Genomic DNA, 18,405 nt, shown 5'->3' with positions numbered 1-18,405 from the left:
TCCTACCAATTTTCTTATCCAATGGATGCATGCCATCGCAAAAGAACCTGCAACTAAGAGTTAGAGGACATAAATGGGACCATTTATCCTCTCTGACATTCAACCTCTTCATCCATGACTAATGGATGTGAGCCAGGAGCCATAGCTTGCATTAAACACTTGCTTAAAAATCTAGTACATTTTTTTCCTCTTGGATTTGTCCAATTATTTTATTCCTCCAAATATACCCTAGGCACTCTTCTAGACACTTAGGAAGGCCCAAACTTGTTGATATAACAAAATAAAGATGAATGAGAAATAGAAGCTCAGGAGCCAGTGTGTCTTCCAGAATAACAAGTCATCTTTTTTTTGGTCAGGGAAGAAAGAGAACTTCTAGCAACAGTTCCTAGCACAAGTAGTAGTATCAGCATGCCACAACCAAGTTGTGTTATGTCAGGCTATCACATCAAACATTGTACTTTATTTCTTTTTTAAAAGACTAACTGAATAGGTCTTATCACTCTCCATCAGAAATGTCCACAGTCCATGCCACCTCTCTGCTCCATCCTAACCAAACATACAGTCTGTATCCAAGTCAATGGTTCCATGATCATAACAATTTTAAGCCCATAAGCTTAACATAGTAATTAATCTAGTGGCTATTTAAAGAGAGTTTTGTTATATGGTGCATTGGGATTCCCAGAAGTTTCCTCTGTGTACACGTATTTACCTCAAAATGCTGTAATTAAATTCAATGAAATACATGTGTGAAAATGCTTTGAAAACTACAAAGAACTATATAACACTCAAAACTACCTGACCCTCATTATCCACAAACGTTTAGGTGCTGAGTCATTTTTCCATAATTTCTTAGTAGATATTTTTAGATCTATTTGAAAGTGCACTAATTCCTTTCGTTACTAGAGAATAAGTCTTTTGCATTCATTATATGCGAAATATAACTCATATATCCATATAGTTGATGCAGGATTTTTTGCTCCATAGTTCAGCTAAATCCAGGTTTTTGTCTCATGACCAGGAAAAATTAGGCATGCAGCCACATTGAAAGCAAAAGCAAAGCTCTCAACAAAAAGAGTGATCCTGCATGCAGGTTTGCCACCTGACAAATTGAATACCAGGCCACCACACATGAGTTAAAGAGGCCAGGCTCCTCCCCTGCATGAGGCACAAATTCCTGGTGGCTCCACCCCATTCTTCCAGTGCACATGCAGCCCTTAGTCTGAGCCACTCCACATTGATTTATTTCCGCTTACTGTGCATGTGTTAAGGGATGGAAGTTTTCACTGTAGGCATGTTTAGGCAAGCCCCCTCTGCACAATGACCTGGGCAGGTCAGAGGTTCCCTGGAGATCCTTCCCTATTTGCCTAGAGATTTGGCTGTCTCTTGCCTCTATTATAATGATATACTTATCTTCAAGACATGCTGCTAAAATTTTAACAAATTCCTCTAGTCATGAACTGCAAACTTTAAAAGTTGCCAATAAAACCCACTTCCTAAACAATTGTTTTTAAATAATACTTAAAAAATTTTAAAAAATGTGTTTGATGTGGATTGCATTCTTTACAAAATAGGTAAGGATTTTCCATCTATATCTGCGTTTTATATTGAATACATTTGAAGTAAAAGAAAATATAAGGAATGGGTTATATACTTGCTTCCAAATTTGTCATTGTAAATCTGGCTATAGAAAGTTCACAAGGTCCATTTATTTTCCTTAATAGCTAGGAAATGTCACAAGATATGTATCATGTCATATTTGTAATGTAAATATCTTTCCAGTCAAAAAATAAAACTATTGTGTGACTTTTTTTTTTTTTTTTTTTTTACGAAGTTTTGCTCTTGTTGCCCAGGCTGGAGTGCAATGGTGCGATCTCGGCTCACCGCAACCTCCACCTCCTGGGTTCAAGAGATGCTCCTGCCTCAGTCTCCCAAGTAGCTGGGATTACAGTTATGTACTACCACTCCCGGCTAATTTTGTGTTTTTTTTTTTTAGTAGAGACAGGGTTTCTCCATGTCGGTCAGGCTAGTCCTGAACTCCCAACCTCAGGTGATCTGCCCTCCTTGGCCTCCCAAAGTGCTGGGATTACAGGCATGAGTCACCGTGCCCGACCTATTTGTGTGACCTTTTTAATGAGTCATGGAAGAGTACTGCTTTACAGTCACAGAGTTTTATGAATGATTGTATTGTTTGGTATTAGATATAGGTAATTGTCATCATTTTCACAGAAATACGCAAAAACATTTTCATGCCCTATTTAGTTACTTGATTTATCAGTGGACATTTAATAAGTGCCAGTCTAGATGCTGCCATGGGAACTGTATCTCCCAGAGTGTACAGTATCCAAAAAAGATTGGCAGTGCACAAGAAATAAGAGTAATGGTGGATGTTAGGAATGAGAAGCTCAGGAAGCTTTTCATCTGAGTTACTACTATGAACGTAACACTCCCAAACTCCCTCTTACATTCTCTCACTCTCTAGATGTCTGGTTTGCATGAAAGAGAGGTGGCACCATCTACTTTCTGTGTGGAAATCCAAAGATGTCCTAAGGGCATGGGAGTATGTGTCAGTCAGAGTCAGGTCAGAAAAACAGAAACAGCATTTCAATAGGGAATTGGTTACCTGGGCACTAGAGAACTGGACTTTTAACAAAAATACATGGAGGTAACACAGACATCGTAACTTCTGGGTGAAGCTAACTCCCTAGGGATGGGGAAACAGAGAGAAGTTGAAGGAACCAGATTTATAAGTTTGGAGGGTGAATTCTATAAAGCTGGGTCCCCTCTGAGGAAGAAATGCTCTCCATGTAGTGCTGATGATTCTGTGTGAAAGTAACAATGCTGGTTCTAGGAATATAGGGGGAAAGCTGGAAACTCTAGCCAGTTTCCAATACTCAAGGTGAAGGGTCATTGGTAGGGTGCTGGTCATAAGAAGATCATGTAAAACATGTCAGAGCAAGTTCCTTCTCCACCCCCCTAGTTCTATAGTATCACGTTAGTGTCCCCTACTAGCATAACTTAGCAGAGAAACAGCTGGGAAACGAGAGGTGAAATTTGCATGTCTTAGTGCCAATATCACAAAGCATAATAGAGAAAAGTACGTTTTGAGCTAATCAGCACTGGGAACCTGAGAGTATAGATCTGGCAGTACATCAACCCACTTGGAGTGCTGTTGGTGCCCCCAGCTCTTCCCTCTGTCCCCTACCCCTAATCCCTAGGGAAGTTTGTGCCCCATGTTGTTACTATCTCTGTGTTACTTCTATATCTTCCTGTTACCTTTCCTGCCCTCCAATACCAGTTTAAACAATTGTCTCCTTGAAATTTTCATTGTTATGTTTTTCTGACAAAGACAGACTGCTTGACCTTCTCTTGCTCTCCTAACCTTACAAATCCCATAGGGTCTACCACGGGGTGGTTCCAGCCATAGTCAAATGCTGTGACTTATGCTGACCATTTGCCTTAAAATCTTCCCTCCGCCTGGGCCTAGATACTCCCCAATTCTTTTAAGCAGTACCTGATGCAGACTTCATCATCTCTTAACTATTCTGACTAGGTAATCCAACCTCAATTTATATCCTGTGTTTCCATTGAAAGCCATATTACTTCTAGCTTGATGGATTTTGTTGCTGATCAAGGCCTCACTTAAACAAGTGACATGTCTCATGGGAACTTCCAAAGACATTCATCAGAGAATTGCAGTGTAGCCCTTCCTAGCTGGCTTCTTACCATACTATTTGGAAAGCTGTATGTGGGTGGGTATGTCCTTGCACAGTGGGAGGATAAGTTAAGATAAAATATTAATAATTAACAAATACACACACACACACACATATATATATATATATATATATATAAAATAACCTGGTTGTTACTTAGCTCATTAGTTCAAATGCATTATTAGCCCATTTAATTTTCAAAATAACCTGTGAATTAGGCAATATTTTTACTGTACAGAGGAAGTTCAGCAAAGTAAAGGATTACACTCAAAGCTGAGCCCAGATTCAAACCCAGCCCTTTGTCGTTACAAAATCTTTTCATCTGCTGACTTCTTGCTTTTCAGTGGAGTACCAGGGTCAGACTTCAGCCTGCCTGGAAACCCACTAGCATAACTCAACTGATGTGAAGATGAAATATTGTCCCCCATATCCTAACGACTGCCACTTTCCTATATAATGATTGGGAATTCAATATTGATCCAATTCAAGAAAGATTTTTTGAGCCTTGTCTATGAGGCAGGCAAGTGGTAATAATAGCTAACAAACTTATTGAGGGCTTATTGTGTTTGGGGCATTGTTTCAAGAACATGTATGTCTCATTTAATTTTCTGAACAACTCTAAGATAGATGCATTATTAACAACCCCATTTTACAGAGGATGCAATTGAAGCCCAGAGAGGCTAAATGATGTGACTACGTTGTCACAGCTAGGAACTGGCCTAGCCAAGATAAGAACGCAGGCAGCATGACTCTGAAGTCAATGGTCTTAACCTCTGTGCTATATTTCCTCTTGTGTAAGAGGCTGAAGAGGAAAAAAATGAATAAAACGTAGGCAAGAAGACCAAACACATCTAGAAACATAAGTAATGTGATAATCACCCTTGCAAAGGAATACAGACTGTAGAGAAATCAGCAATTAGTGTTAGAGAATCAAAGACAATAAATTTTGAGCTAGTTCTTAAGTATAGATTTCAGAGTTTTAGGAGAAGAGTCAGTAAGTCCTGGTGATGGGACACCAGGACAGACGGATGTCCAGGATGGCTCTGTGGAGGAGCACATCTAAGAAGGTAGATGTGGAGATTCACTTTAGACAATGTAAGTTTAAGTGAGTGATAAGAATTAGGCAGCACCCCCACCTCCCCACCTCCACAAATTAAGGCCTAGATTTGAAGATAGGAATCAAAACTATATTATAGATTTTGAAATTTCCATTACACAAGTAATACATGTCCATAGATGTGGTAAGTTGTCCTAGAAAGAGTAGTAGAAACAAAGAAATAAGATTTTTCTCATTTTTCTTCTGAGCAGTTACCTACTATGATCAGCAGCAGAGTCAAGACAAAAAGACATGGAACAGAAAGGAGAAAGCGGCCTCTGACATCAGGAACTGATGGCCTGATACTAACATCTGGGCCCCGGTGTGTTGCTATGAGCTGGCCTAGTACCGTCAGCCAAGACTTAGTTCTCCTGTTGAATACAAAGGGTTTCACAGAACATCAATATCAGACAAGGCCACTCTGTGATCATGATAGAACTAGGCAATGCAACCACTCTGTAGTCATACCTGAAAACAAATCATGAACATTTTCCAAACCATAAAAATGACCAAATATCGCACTATCCTCGCTAATACGAGTTACTACTGCTTCTTTACCAAGTACAGTTTTAGTCTACCCTGCAGTTAAATAAGAATGATGGAAACACCCAGCCATGGAATTGTACCCACCTATTGACAGTACCCAATCCAGAGCAAACCTTCACTTACTTGGACCCACCCCCAGATCATGCAGCTAAACTCTGAATCTTGTAAATCCTTTCTAACAACAGCTTACTAGACACCCAGCAGTTCCTGTGGGCATATTTTCCTTCATGACAAAGAGTAATAATCACAACTTAGTCAAGTACAGGTGTTTTCCTGGTAGTCTTTTGCTGGAGGTCACTGAGAGTAAGGAGAATTCCTAGATGTATTTTCCCATTTGATCTGCTTTAAGTAAGAAATTGAAGTATTAAACGCTTTGCATTGCTACTGTTTTTGACTTGACTTAAAATAGTCAATATGCACTTAGCTAAACAACCTATTTATTGACATAGTATCTGTTTGGATGATTATTTCACAGTGAAAGAAAACTCAAAATAGTGGAAGCAATAGAAAATCTTACTGTAAATATGAAATAATTTCTCCAAATGCTTGTTTAAATTAATACATGAAGGCCGTGTGTGGTGGCTCACGCCTATAATCCCAGCACTTTGGGAGGCCAAGGCAGACAGACAGATCATGAGGTCAGGAGATTGAGATCATCCTGGCTAACATGGTGAAACCCTGTCTCTACTAAAAATACAAAAAAATTAGCTAGGCGTGGTGGCAGGTGCCTGCAGTCCCAGCTACTCGGGAGGCTGAGGCAGGAGAATGGCGTGAACCCAGGAGGTGGAGGTTGCAGTGAGCCGAGATCGCGCCACTGCACTCCAGCCTGAGTGACAGAGCGAGACGTCATCTTAAAAAAAATTAATTAATTAATACATAAAATTGATATTTAGTCATTAGTAATTTCAAACACTCAAACCTTAACAATAATTTTCAAAATAATAAATTATTAATAGGTCTGTACACAATAGAGCTTTAAATTTTTTGTCAGACAAGTGAAATAAATTACAATTAGTATGTTACAATTAGCATGTCTTGTTGAAATTGTCAGCCATTATTGGTTTCCCTCTGCTAATATTTTACTACTGTATTTTTGTTTCTATCATTATATATGAAAAGGAATATTTATGTACGAAATCTGGGCCAGGCACGGTGGCTCACGCCTGTAATTCCAGCACTTTGAGAGGCAGTGGTGGGTGGATTGCTTGAGGTCAGGAGTTCAAGACCAGCCTGACCAATATGATGAAATCCGGTCTCTACTAAAAATGCAAAAATTAGTCAGGCGTGGTGGTGGGCACCTGTAATCCAAGCTACTCTGGAGGCTGAGGCAGGAGAATGAACCTGGGAGGTGGAGGTTGCAGTGCCAAGATCACGCCATTGCACTCCAGCCTGGGCGACAGAGTGAGACTCCATCTCAAAAAAAAAGAAAGAAAAGAAAAAGAAGAAAGAATTCTGGCAGACAATGAGTCCTCCTTCTTTCAGTAAAGAGTTAGAAAAATCCCTTATTTTTCATTGTTCTTTGACATGATACAATGTAATCAAATGTGACTGATGCAATCTGACAAATTCAGATACAATATGAAATGTCACAGGAAAACAAGGGAAAGCTACTATATTTATCCAGGCTGAAGAGAAAGAAAACTTATCATGAAACATAAAAACAAAGCCTTTGGAAAACGAGCAAATAATACACTTCATGGAGTTTGTTCAAATATCTTATATTTAGCTTTATAGAGATATACTCTATCATGGATATTATATGAAGTTTAGAATTTTTTTTTTTCCCACTCAAGAGTAGCACAAGATGGAGCCTTTTCAGTTTTTAAACCTGTTTAAATACAATGGGAACCAGTGCTTTTCAAAAGACCTCTCTTCTATGGTGTTCATGACTCGAAACCTGTGATTTCTCATAGGTTCCAAGGTAATTCTAAATGGACTACACTTCAGCTAAGCTGTTTTTCTGAGACTGTACCCTGCCTCTGAACTGTGCTAAAATAACCTTGCATTATCCTAATTAGGATTATTCACAATACACACATATTGCAAAGGGCCATTTTCATTTTCAATTAGTTGAAAAGGATTAGTTGCAGTCATACACATATGGTCCTGAACGCTATTATTATTAAACTCAATATTTTTTATTGCTGTTAAAATTATACTCCTTACAAATATAACTTAGCTAATGGAGTAAAAAGATGCTCTCTTCCTGACAAATCACTCTCTTCTAAAGAAAATTGTGAAGGTAACAATACATAAACGGAAGAAAATATATGTGTGGTAAAGAGGCTGTTTAATCACAAGTAATGGCAAACCTAAAATTAGTTCCAATTAAAAGAGAAATACATGGAAACCAATCTGAACGTAGCAGATAAAGGGTGGCATGAAGGAGAGATTATTAAGCAGCAGCATATAACAGGACCCCAGGTGCAGCACTTCCTCATTATACCTATTCTTGAACAGCAATGTCCTGAGTGTATGGTAAACCACAGCACCACCGTCCCCCCGCCACGAAAAAAAAAAAAGAAAAAGAAAAAGAAAAAAAATACTCTAAGGAATAATTTTACACGGTTGCTACACTTGAGATGAACAAGTACATGTTTTTTGGAAGAAAGACCATAACAACTTGGTTTTTACTTCCAAAATACAGCGGCATGTTAATTGCTTGATCAGCCAAATGAAACTAAATGTAATTAAGACTAGTGTGGGGTTAATTTCATCCATAATTATGTTATATAAAGTAAATGAAAATTGTTTCTTTCCTAAATTGCAATTCATTAAAATTACAGATATTAAAATAAGATACTATAAAATTACATGAAGCATGTACACATTAATAGCCATTAGTAATAGCTTGATATTTCTATCTAAGCGACAGTTTATTAAAATGCCAAAAGGTGATATTTGACCACTCACATGACTGATTTTTTTACTCTGTTTTTCTGTACTTCTAAGAAATATTTCTTTTCTTTTTCTCTTTTTTTTTTTTTTTTTGGCTAATGAAGCTAAGTGTTCCAGTCTTAGTTTGTTTTTACCATTTTTTAAATGTTTATAATCTGCTAAAGTACAGATCAATTCTCATTGAACCTTTATTAAAATAAAAACACAAGTATTTCATATTCAAAATGACATACAGTATGTACATTTCATAAGATGTCAAATGCATACAGTATAAGGAAAGTATTTGGGAGATTTTTGTTTTCAAAACCAAATTCTGAATCATTGATTAAAATTATAGTCACACTATATGTTATATTTATGTAACATTTTGATTTTAAGCTGATAAAACAGAATTGGGCATAAGAACATTAACTTAAGAAAAATGAAAGGAGGTAACATTTATTGCATGCTGTTTTGGGCACTGTGCTATGCACTATAAATAACCTATTTTTATCCCCTTGTAAAGTTGGTGTTATTGTCTCCCATTAACAGATGAGAGAACTGAGGCTCAAGAGATGTAAGGAACTTGCCTGAAGTCACGGAACTACTTGTGCCATTTACTGTGAGGCGGGGGAGGAGTTCTTTTCTCTTAGACATGATGTCAAAACATAGAGAAGCCAATTAATTTGCCTGATACAGCAACATAGTATTTTAATTCCAACCTTATATTCTTATTCATTGAAGATAATGTGTTTATTTCTGTGAAACTAAAAAACAGAATGTGATAGCATGTTATCTCTGTGCCCATTCACATGACATTAAATACAAGTTAGCCAAATAATCCTATTATTCTGAGTCCCTAAACATCTACAGGGCCAACTTAGTGGTGGAGAAAGAAATACAGATGGCAAGTGGAACTTTTTTTTTTTTTTTGTCTTTTCTTTTTTTGAGACGGAGTCTCGCTCTATCGCCTGGGCTGGAGTGCAGTGGCCGGATCTCAGCTCACTGCAAGCTCCGCCTCCCGGGTTTATGCCATTCTCCTGCCTCAGCCTCCCGAGTAGCTGGGACTACAGGCGCCTGCCACCTCGCCCGGCTAGTTTTTTGTATTTTTTTAATAGAGACGGGGTTTCACAGTGTTAGCCAGGATGGTCTCGATCTCCTGACCTCGTGATCCGCCCGCCTCGGCCTCCCAAAGTGCTGGGATTACAGGCTTGAGCCATCGCGCCCGGCCGGAACTATCTTATTGAATAGTAATAAACACCTTACGTGGGATTCCACCGAGTACACACAGAAAAGCCCTATGTTTTAGAGTAAGAACAGAAAGCATAGGCTGATTATTATACTGGTGAATTGGAGGGAAAAGAATGAGTGAGGGCTGGGAGGAAGGAGTGCAAAACAGTAGAAAGTATTTCTAGATTCTGTTGAAGAGCACTGGCCTCCCTGCATGTGATAATGCTTTTTACCTTTACTCACTTCAGGCTTGAGGAAAAAAGTGATGACTTGAAAACTTGATGTTGCTGTAAAGAAAAAGCATTTGTAATAGAATTTAGGTACAACATCAGCAATAGCTGTCTATCAGTTACAGAACCAGAGACATTCAAACCAAGTCTAACTGAAACTTCAATGTACCACAATATATTTATTTATTGCTATGAATCAAGTTATCTGCACATTCTTGAGAATCTTACGTACTTTCTTTGCATAATAAACTGGCACTATATTACTATTAAAAATAGTATGCAAACATTAACAAACAATTCTCTGTAATTGATTGTACTGCACTAATGACAACCATCCTCAAATTTTTTGGAAATCACCTGCATTTCTCTTTCAGTCGAAGCCATGTTTCATAAAAGAAAAAATAAAACAAAAAAAATCATACTTAAGAAGTTGCCAGAATACATTATTTACAGTAAGCATGTATGCTTAACAAACCAAATATTTAATATTTCATGCATGAAAAATGGGCAGACATCACAGTCATTAGTATTCCAGGTGAGGCAGAACATGCAAATTTACTCAGCCATTAAAGAATGAGTCATATGCTATTTAATATAACAAAATAGTTTATGTATATTAGAGTAAACAGTGAAATCACAATAGAAAAAAAATGGATTTGATTCAGATGTTGAGCTGCTATGTAAACCAATTATCTATCCGGAGGGAAACAGCTCTGTCTACAACTACTTAGGCTCTAGGGCCTATTACAAACCGTGGAGTGGGCTGTTGTTTCTGTTCTCCAGGGAATTTACCACGTCACACTAGAAATAGCTGACAATAATTAGAAAGCCTGCTTCTGCCAGTATTGCACACATTTTTAATACGTTCCTAAGTATTATGGGAGATAATACACAAGGTCTTTAGAATTCTAGTCATGCCACCCAAGCCATGGAAAGGACAACTAGACAATAGCCCCAAACTGGACTGTGACAGGCTAATTATTGTGGCTTCATCATAAAACCTCCTTTTACATAGGTCACCTGGGAAGTGTAATTAAAAATGCATTATTGGGGTATTTTTTATTGAAGCAATTAAATTAAAAAGCCAAAAAAATAATTATATGAGGAGCAAATAATAATGTTGGTCAACAGCGTTTATCTAAGAAAGAGAGAACACGTCAGTGGTTCATTAGCAGTAAATGTGTTAACGGGAATCTGTTTGAAAAATGACCCATAGAATGGCTTTTAAATACGCAGATTAAAGGATTTATAATGTCAAGTTTAACACAGAAATTATAGATAGTATTACATAACTATGAGTAATAGCACCTTTAATATGACTTAGTAGAATGATTTACATCATACTTTGTGCTGCTTCAATTGTATGAGTATTACATGTGCTACATCTCAGCTAGATAAGTTGCCTTATTTTTTTAACACACTTACTGGTCTGTTTTTCTAATTATATGGTACATCTAAATAATTAGATGTTAAAATATGTATCTTCCAGGGCAGAATTTTTCTCTTGGATATCCATTCTATGTAAAGATACCAAAACATGACACCAATTATTTAGGAAAAAATTTATAAAGTTGTAAATATATCACATTGAGCTATTCCTCCCTGTCTCAAAATTCTGTTGGTACTTCTCTGAGTCATCATTGTTATTATCACCATCACCACTATAATGATTGTAATCACTAATAATTAATGAATGTTTATTACTTGCAAGGAACTAAACATTGCATATTGTATAGACTTTTACTTTTGATTCTCTAACCTTAAGGGATTAATATTTTATCTCTGTTTTTTAAATAAAGCTAATCAATTATATATAAATATATATAATTAAACATATAATTGATATATAATATAAATAGGTAATGTATTATCTATTTATTCATAAAAAGTCTCTTCTTCAGTAGACTATCCTACGGTAGTGATAATTTTTACTTTTATGCTACTGGAAATCTTCCCTACTTTAAGCCTACTTATTGTTACTGAGTATTTTTCAGATAAATAAAAGAGACACAAACAGCTACTAAGTCAGAATTTCACATGGTATTGTTTTGTTCACTTGGGAGAAGAAAATCAAATTCAGAGAGGTAGAGGAACATCAATTATGGAAAGCTGTGAATGTCAGAGTGAATAAATAAGTGGATGAATAGGTAAAAGACAGAACTTGAAAACATAAGTTTGTTGGTATATATGGAAATCTTGATTCAAGAAAAATATTTTATGGTTGACAGAAAAAAGTGTTATATTTATTTTCTATCTTAAGATTGAGTGTTGGTCATGAACTAAGTATTGGTTAGTGAGTCTACATTATATCTTGGCATATTATGAGTAATTTAATTAATAGTTTCAGTATCGTAATGCTGGATTAGAATTTTTATTAGTGTTAATATTTTTCATATCAGTAGTTTCCATTCTTGAATATCTACTGTAAACCAGGCCTTGTGCTAAAGACTTTACATGCATTATCTCTAAGCGTCCACACATCACTGAATGAAATTATTCTCATTTTAGAGATGAGAAACTTGTAGTTCAAGAGGTCAAGTGACTTCCAAAGTCACGTTGCTGACAAATTGAGAAGCTCAGATTTGAGCCCAGTCTATCCAATTTCAAATGCATGCGTTTTCCAGTATTACACTTTCATTAGGGAAGAGTTTATAGAAGACATTAACATAATTTTGGATTTTTTTTCTTTTTCACATGTTGTAAATCTTCCTTAACCCAAAATTTAAATTCATTCAAAATTTATAAAGCTCAAGTAACCAAAACCATTTTCTGAATACTGTGTATTGATAATTGAGACTTACCATGATAGCTATAACACATGATTTTTAGTTCTTAAAGAAAAAAATAAGTTCTTAAATTAAAAAAAAATGATTAAGAATCACTGTGCATTCAGATTTAAGAATATATCTCTACAGTATAGTTGTTTAAAATTAGACATTGAAAATCTATGAGTGATATGCATATGTTACCTTGGCTATTCATGCAAATCAGTATTCCATGTCCTCAATATTGAATACATGGAAAGATACTAATTTATGGAAAGATGCTAATTTGTCATTTGTCAAATATTACATCATAAACACAGAACTTTTACTGTGAGTACATATTTTAAACATGTTAGCTTTTTTATTGTACTATATTCTAATAGTACATTTATTATTTATTATAGTAGCTGCTCTGAAGTTTATAGAACAAATTGCATGTATTGGATGTCGTAACATTACATGCTAATTGAATCAAAAGAGGAAACTACCATTCACTAAAAAGGTCTTTAGAGTTTTTCTCTGGAAACCTCAAACTAATATCTATGTCTTGGAGTAGGATGATCTATAAATTAGATCAGGGTCTAGGAAAGTAAGTAGAGCAATGTTAGACTTTTGAAACATACGGTAAAACATTTTTTAGATTATAATGAAGGAGAATTAAAAAGTTTATTCCCCTTAAGATAAATAGCTCGTATTTTTTAAATCAGGTAGCTGAATAAACTTTGGATCAGTACATTCTCTAACTCCTCTTTACTAGACTGTTCTAGCCTCCTGTAAACCACCTGGGAAAAAATATACATTTTAGCTTTAGATAGTCACAAATTGCACAGATGTGCAAAGAAGAGTACTCAATGCATGAAGCACTATAGAAAGCTCAAAATTAATTGTAGAAAACAATTAATTTTCAAGGATTTACACCCAAACCAGAAATATACAAACATCAAGGTGATGTGTTTATAACATCTGTCACCCCACTGTATGCTAATGTTTCATAAACATGTCCCAGGGCCTACTCAGTACACCAAACTGTGCATAAAAGGAACTAAAGTTAGTGTAACATTTTTTTAAACAACCATTAACACCTTGTCCCATTTATTTACTGTATTTATTTTTCTTTGAAGTAGGGGATCATTTCTGATCACTCCTTTAACACCTCAACTTTATTTCTGCAGCTTTTCTCTTTGACCTTCAAATTTTACCAATTGTCAATATTATTTGTTATATACTGGCTCTGCTTCCCAGACTTACATAAATAGAAAAAAAAACTAGCACTTCCTACATTCCCGATAATACATGCAATCTGTTTTATATATTTAATTTAGTCTTCACAATAAGTTATGAGATAGGTAAAACTATTATCTCTAGTTTCTAAATTAAAACAAAACAAAAACTAGGGCTCAGAAAGGTTAAGAAATTTGGATAGAACCATACAGTTCATAAGAAGTAGAGCTGGGATAAAACTAGGTTTACTTGAGTTTAAACCCTTGTTCTTTTTCATTATGTCTTACTGCCTCAACTAGACTTCAGAGAAACCATCTCCTTTCTAACACTTTTAGGCAGACATACTAGTAACAGATCCCATTTCTTAGAATCCATTTTATAGCCAATACTGATTAGGAGAGGTTGCCATGCTCCCCAAACTCAATTTTCTGTTTGGAAGGTAAACTAAACTAATTCACTTCATGAGTCTTACTGAATTCCACAGCAATATTTGAGATGTCCAGGCTGAATCTAGGACTCTATGATTCTTGCAACTTTGGTGGGTCAAAGTTAAGAAAGCATTCAATAAAACAAAACAAAACAAAACAAAACTATCGTTTGAAAGCAGCAAAAAGTTTTTATCTGACAAGAGACAGAGATTTCAGGGCATATTAGTTCTGAGAAACCCACCCAAATGGTTCTGTAAAGATGAAATAGGATCCAAAGACCTTCTTTGGAAATGAAAACTAGAACTCCTCCAGCTGCTAGATTATAAATACTAACTATGCATGAGGCCCAGAGAGCTTTGGAGGAAATATGTCTTCTCAGTGAGGCACAAAGGTGTTGAAGAGATGCCATGATATTTACTGAACAGGATTTAAGAATTGTAAATGTTAGAAGTTGATGGATCTTTTCTCATAAGAGAATCTATGAGACCTCAGACAGAAGTGGAACGTCATCAAAGTTCAGTCTGTAAAGTGAGGCACAAAATTAAGACAAGAAAAAAAAACAGTTTTCCCTCCTCTAGTGCAGCACCTTGATGTTGGAAGTCCATTTTAAAGTGCCTTCTTTTTTTTTCCAACACATGTCCTATAGAAAAGCAATTAACTGAAAGTTTTTAAAATATGAATTATTTGTTTTAGGTTTTCTTGGTATAAATTCTATAATCTACAAATGATGAATACACTTGCTTCTTACACTTAGTTTATATATTTTTCCTTGTGTTATCACATTTGCTGTAATGGCGAGTCATTTAAAATTACATGAAACAATGAAAACAGTGAATTTGAGCACCTTCTAGAAGAAAGGACTTGAGAAAGAGAGGCCACAAGGAAAGTGAACAGCTAAAATGTGATTATGTACTGTGATGATGATGGCTAGGACTAGGGTAACATCTACAGCAATCACAAAGAAAGAATATTTCTGAGAGGTTAAAGAATTGTTTGGTCTCAGTGATGTAAGAAAGTAATGTTAAATTTGTCAAAAAACAAATCTGCATTATAACATCAGAATAACCAGAAAATTTATCACATTTTAAAAGTAAATAATATTACACTTAATTAAGGTAAAAGAAATTGACTACAATTATTAGTTTACAAAGAGTTTCTAAAGATTAATGAGAATAATAAAGAGAAATTAAGAGATATTAATATTTAAATGTTCTGAATGTTCAGGTACTGATATTTAACTTAATATTATCAAAATAATTCTTAATATTTAATATGTTCATATTACTTTTCCAGTTTCAAAGTGACTTTATGTATATTGCCACATTTGATTCTCACAATGACTCTGTGAAATAAATAATAGCAGAGATATTCAGCATTCCTAGCTTTATAGATTGTACAACACCATCACTTACATTATTGATGTTCATATTTTCATCAATCATTTTATTGCTCAGTTCTGTGGTTTCTACGTGAACTTAAATATATTTTCAATACCAGCACATCAGATTTATTTTACTGAATGTGGTCTACTATCTACAATACACAGATATTAAATGTCAGTCCATTAAGTTACATTATTTTTTATCTATGAATTTTTTTGACATTGATGTTCTGTATGATGGTTACAGTCTATTCCTAAAAACTGATATGGATGTTTATGATATGACGTGATACGATATGATATGATATGATGTGATATGATGCTGCCAAACTTTTCCAGAGTGACTATAAAACTTTACATTTTCACAAGCAACGTATCAGTAATCCAGCTTTTCTGCATCCTTGCCAGCTTTTGATGTTGTCACTATTTTTTATTTTAGCCATTCTGACAGGTGTGTAGCCAGTTCTCATTGTAATTTTAATTGACATTTCCCTAGCGATTAATTTTGTGAAACATCTTTTTCTTGTGCTTACCTGCCATCTGTGTATCCTCTTAGGTGAAATATCTGTTCATGCCTTGTGCCCATCTTCTAATTGGATTGTTTGATATTTAATATTCAATTTTGAAAGTTTTTTATATATTTTACACACTAGTTATTTGTCCAATATGTGATTCCAAATATTTTCTCTCAGTCTCTAGCTTCTCATCTCTTCATCTTTACTTGGGATTTGGCAAAGCAAAAGTTCTCTAATTTTGATAAGGTCTAATTTATCAATTTTTTCTTTTGGGCATTTATCTGAGAAAAATGAAAATATATGCTTACATAAAAACCTGTACACACATTTTCATAGATTGATTTGTATTTATTTATTTGATCTTAATGCAAGTCATAAATTAAAATAGATATTTTGTTCCAGAGCCTAAGTCTAAGAACAATCTCACTCATTTCTCATATTGCTTTTCATCATTTCCATAACAGTTGTCTATCACATGAAATTAGTAATTTCCCAATATATTTAACAAAAGATTTTATATAAGTAATGCATGGTTTCTGGTCATATGGACAATTATTTTTATTTATAGCATATCTTTCTAATATAACAACTATATTTATCAATTCAATAATAGTAAGCATCTACTGTATTACCAATGATCAAGAAAAGTTCAATATATGATTTCCTTTAGCTGTTTAGTTCATTTCAGAGTAGAGATGTAAGTGAATCAGTGCAATATAGTGTGATAAGTGTTTTGATAGTAATGAATCTGGCAAGGTGATGAGAGATAGCATTACAAACCAAGAGTTACTTGCATCTGGTTCAGGTGGTACACAAGTTTGGGTGGAAAAGAGTATTTCAGTCCCAGAAAAAAGTGTATAAAAATGTAGAGGCACCAAGTAATATGAAACATTTGAGAAAATGCAAGTCATTGGCTCTGCCTGTAACATACAGGATGAGTTGGGGAGCTGTGGGAGATGAGGTCTGTTAAAAAGTTATGCCAGGTATAAGGTTAGCTTATTTGAGATCTATCTTCTTTTAAAAATGATAAATATTTGAGGTGATGAATATGTTTACTAGCCTGATTTGATCATTCCACTATGTACATATGTATCAAAACATCACTTTGTACACTACAAATACAAACTTTCATTTTTAATAAGCAATTATTATTTGTTAATGAAAAATAAAACTTTTTAAAAAGTTACACAAGATCAAATTTTATTCTGTAATAAAAGAAATCATGAAAATATTTTTGAGTATGGCAAAGCTAACATCAGATTTACCTTAAAAAAAAAAACCTACCATTAACATGGAAATGGAATTAGAGAAAAGTGAGATTAGAAGCAGAGAGAATAGCTGAAAGACTATGGTCAAGACCGTGTGAGAAATACGGGATGCATGGACATGACAGTTGTGAGGATATGTTGAGAAAATATTTAAAAGCTATTTAGAAAATAGAAATGACAAGATTGGTGACATATTTAACATGTGTCGTGAAGAGAAAGGGATCGAGAAAGACTCACTGGTTTTCTGACTTGAGTTTCCAATGAATCCATGGTTCTTCACCTGGATAGGGAATGCAGGGAAAGGGACAGTCTTGCCTAAGGAGAAGGAGAGTGTGGACAGTGGATTTGTTTGAGACTTGTGGAGTTTGAAATATCTCTTGGACATGTAGGTGCTCTCGCCAACACCTCTTAAATTTGAATGTGCATATGAATTATTTGAGGATCTTGCTAAAAGGCAGGTCTTGATTTAGAAGCTCTGTAGTGGGTCTCAAGGTTTTTCATTTTTAATAAGCTCCCAGGTGATGTCAATGTCATTGATTCTGCAGAGCATACTTTGTAGGCAACATCTTTAACCCTAAGTGCCAACAGGATATCTGCTGATGATAAGGTAACATTTGCAGAAGGAAAAAAGAAAAGAAAGAAAAAGAAAACAAGAGGGTGAATTGGGCAGGTAGAGCAGAGAGAATGAAGATGCTGTAAGAAAGTTGAGAAGAAAGATAAAATAAGGCAAAAAGAGGTGTTAATAAGTATCAGTGTATCAGCGAAAATCACCTTTGTTGTATTTTAGTAACACCTATACCAAAGGATGCCTAGCCCTCCTCTGTCTAGAAAATATTATCAAGTTATTTTAAAAGCTTGTTAAAGCCTGCCAGAGCATAGGTATCAAAGAGCCAATATGAACAGGAGAGATGTGAAGCCAATTTTTCAGAACTCAAAGGTCTTATTTTATTTACCCAATGAAATGAATGGTATAGGATATACTGGGTACATTTACAACAAGATAGTCAATGCCTAATAAAGAGTAATATTAAAACAAAAATATATTTTTTAATTGCCAGGATAAAATAAGGGAGATTGAAGACACCCAAAGCTATTTCTCATACCAGAGAATTTTAGTTTATAGCTTAGTTTGTTT

The sequence above is a fragment of the Colobus angolensis genome, unplaced genomic scaffold (genome assembly GCF_000951035.1).
Source record: "Colobus angolensis palliatus isolate OR3802 unplaced genomic scaffold, Cang.pa_1.0 Scaffold259, whole genome shotgun sequence".
In the NCBI taxonomy this organism is placed as follows: Eukaryota; Metazoa; Chordata; class Mammalia; order Primates; family Cercopithecidae; genus Colobus; species Colobus angolensis.
The sequence above is the reverse complement of the archived record's forward strand: the minus strand, read 5'-3'. Positions refer to the sequence as shown.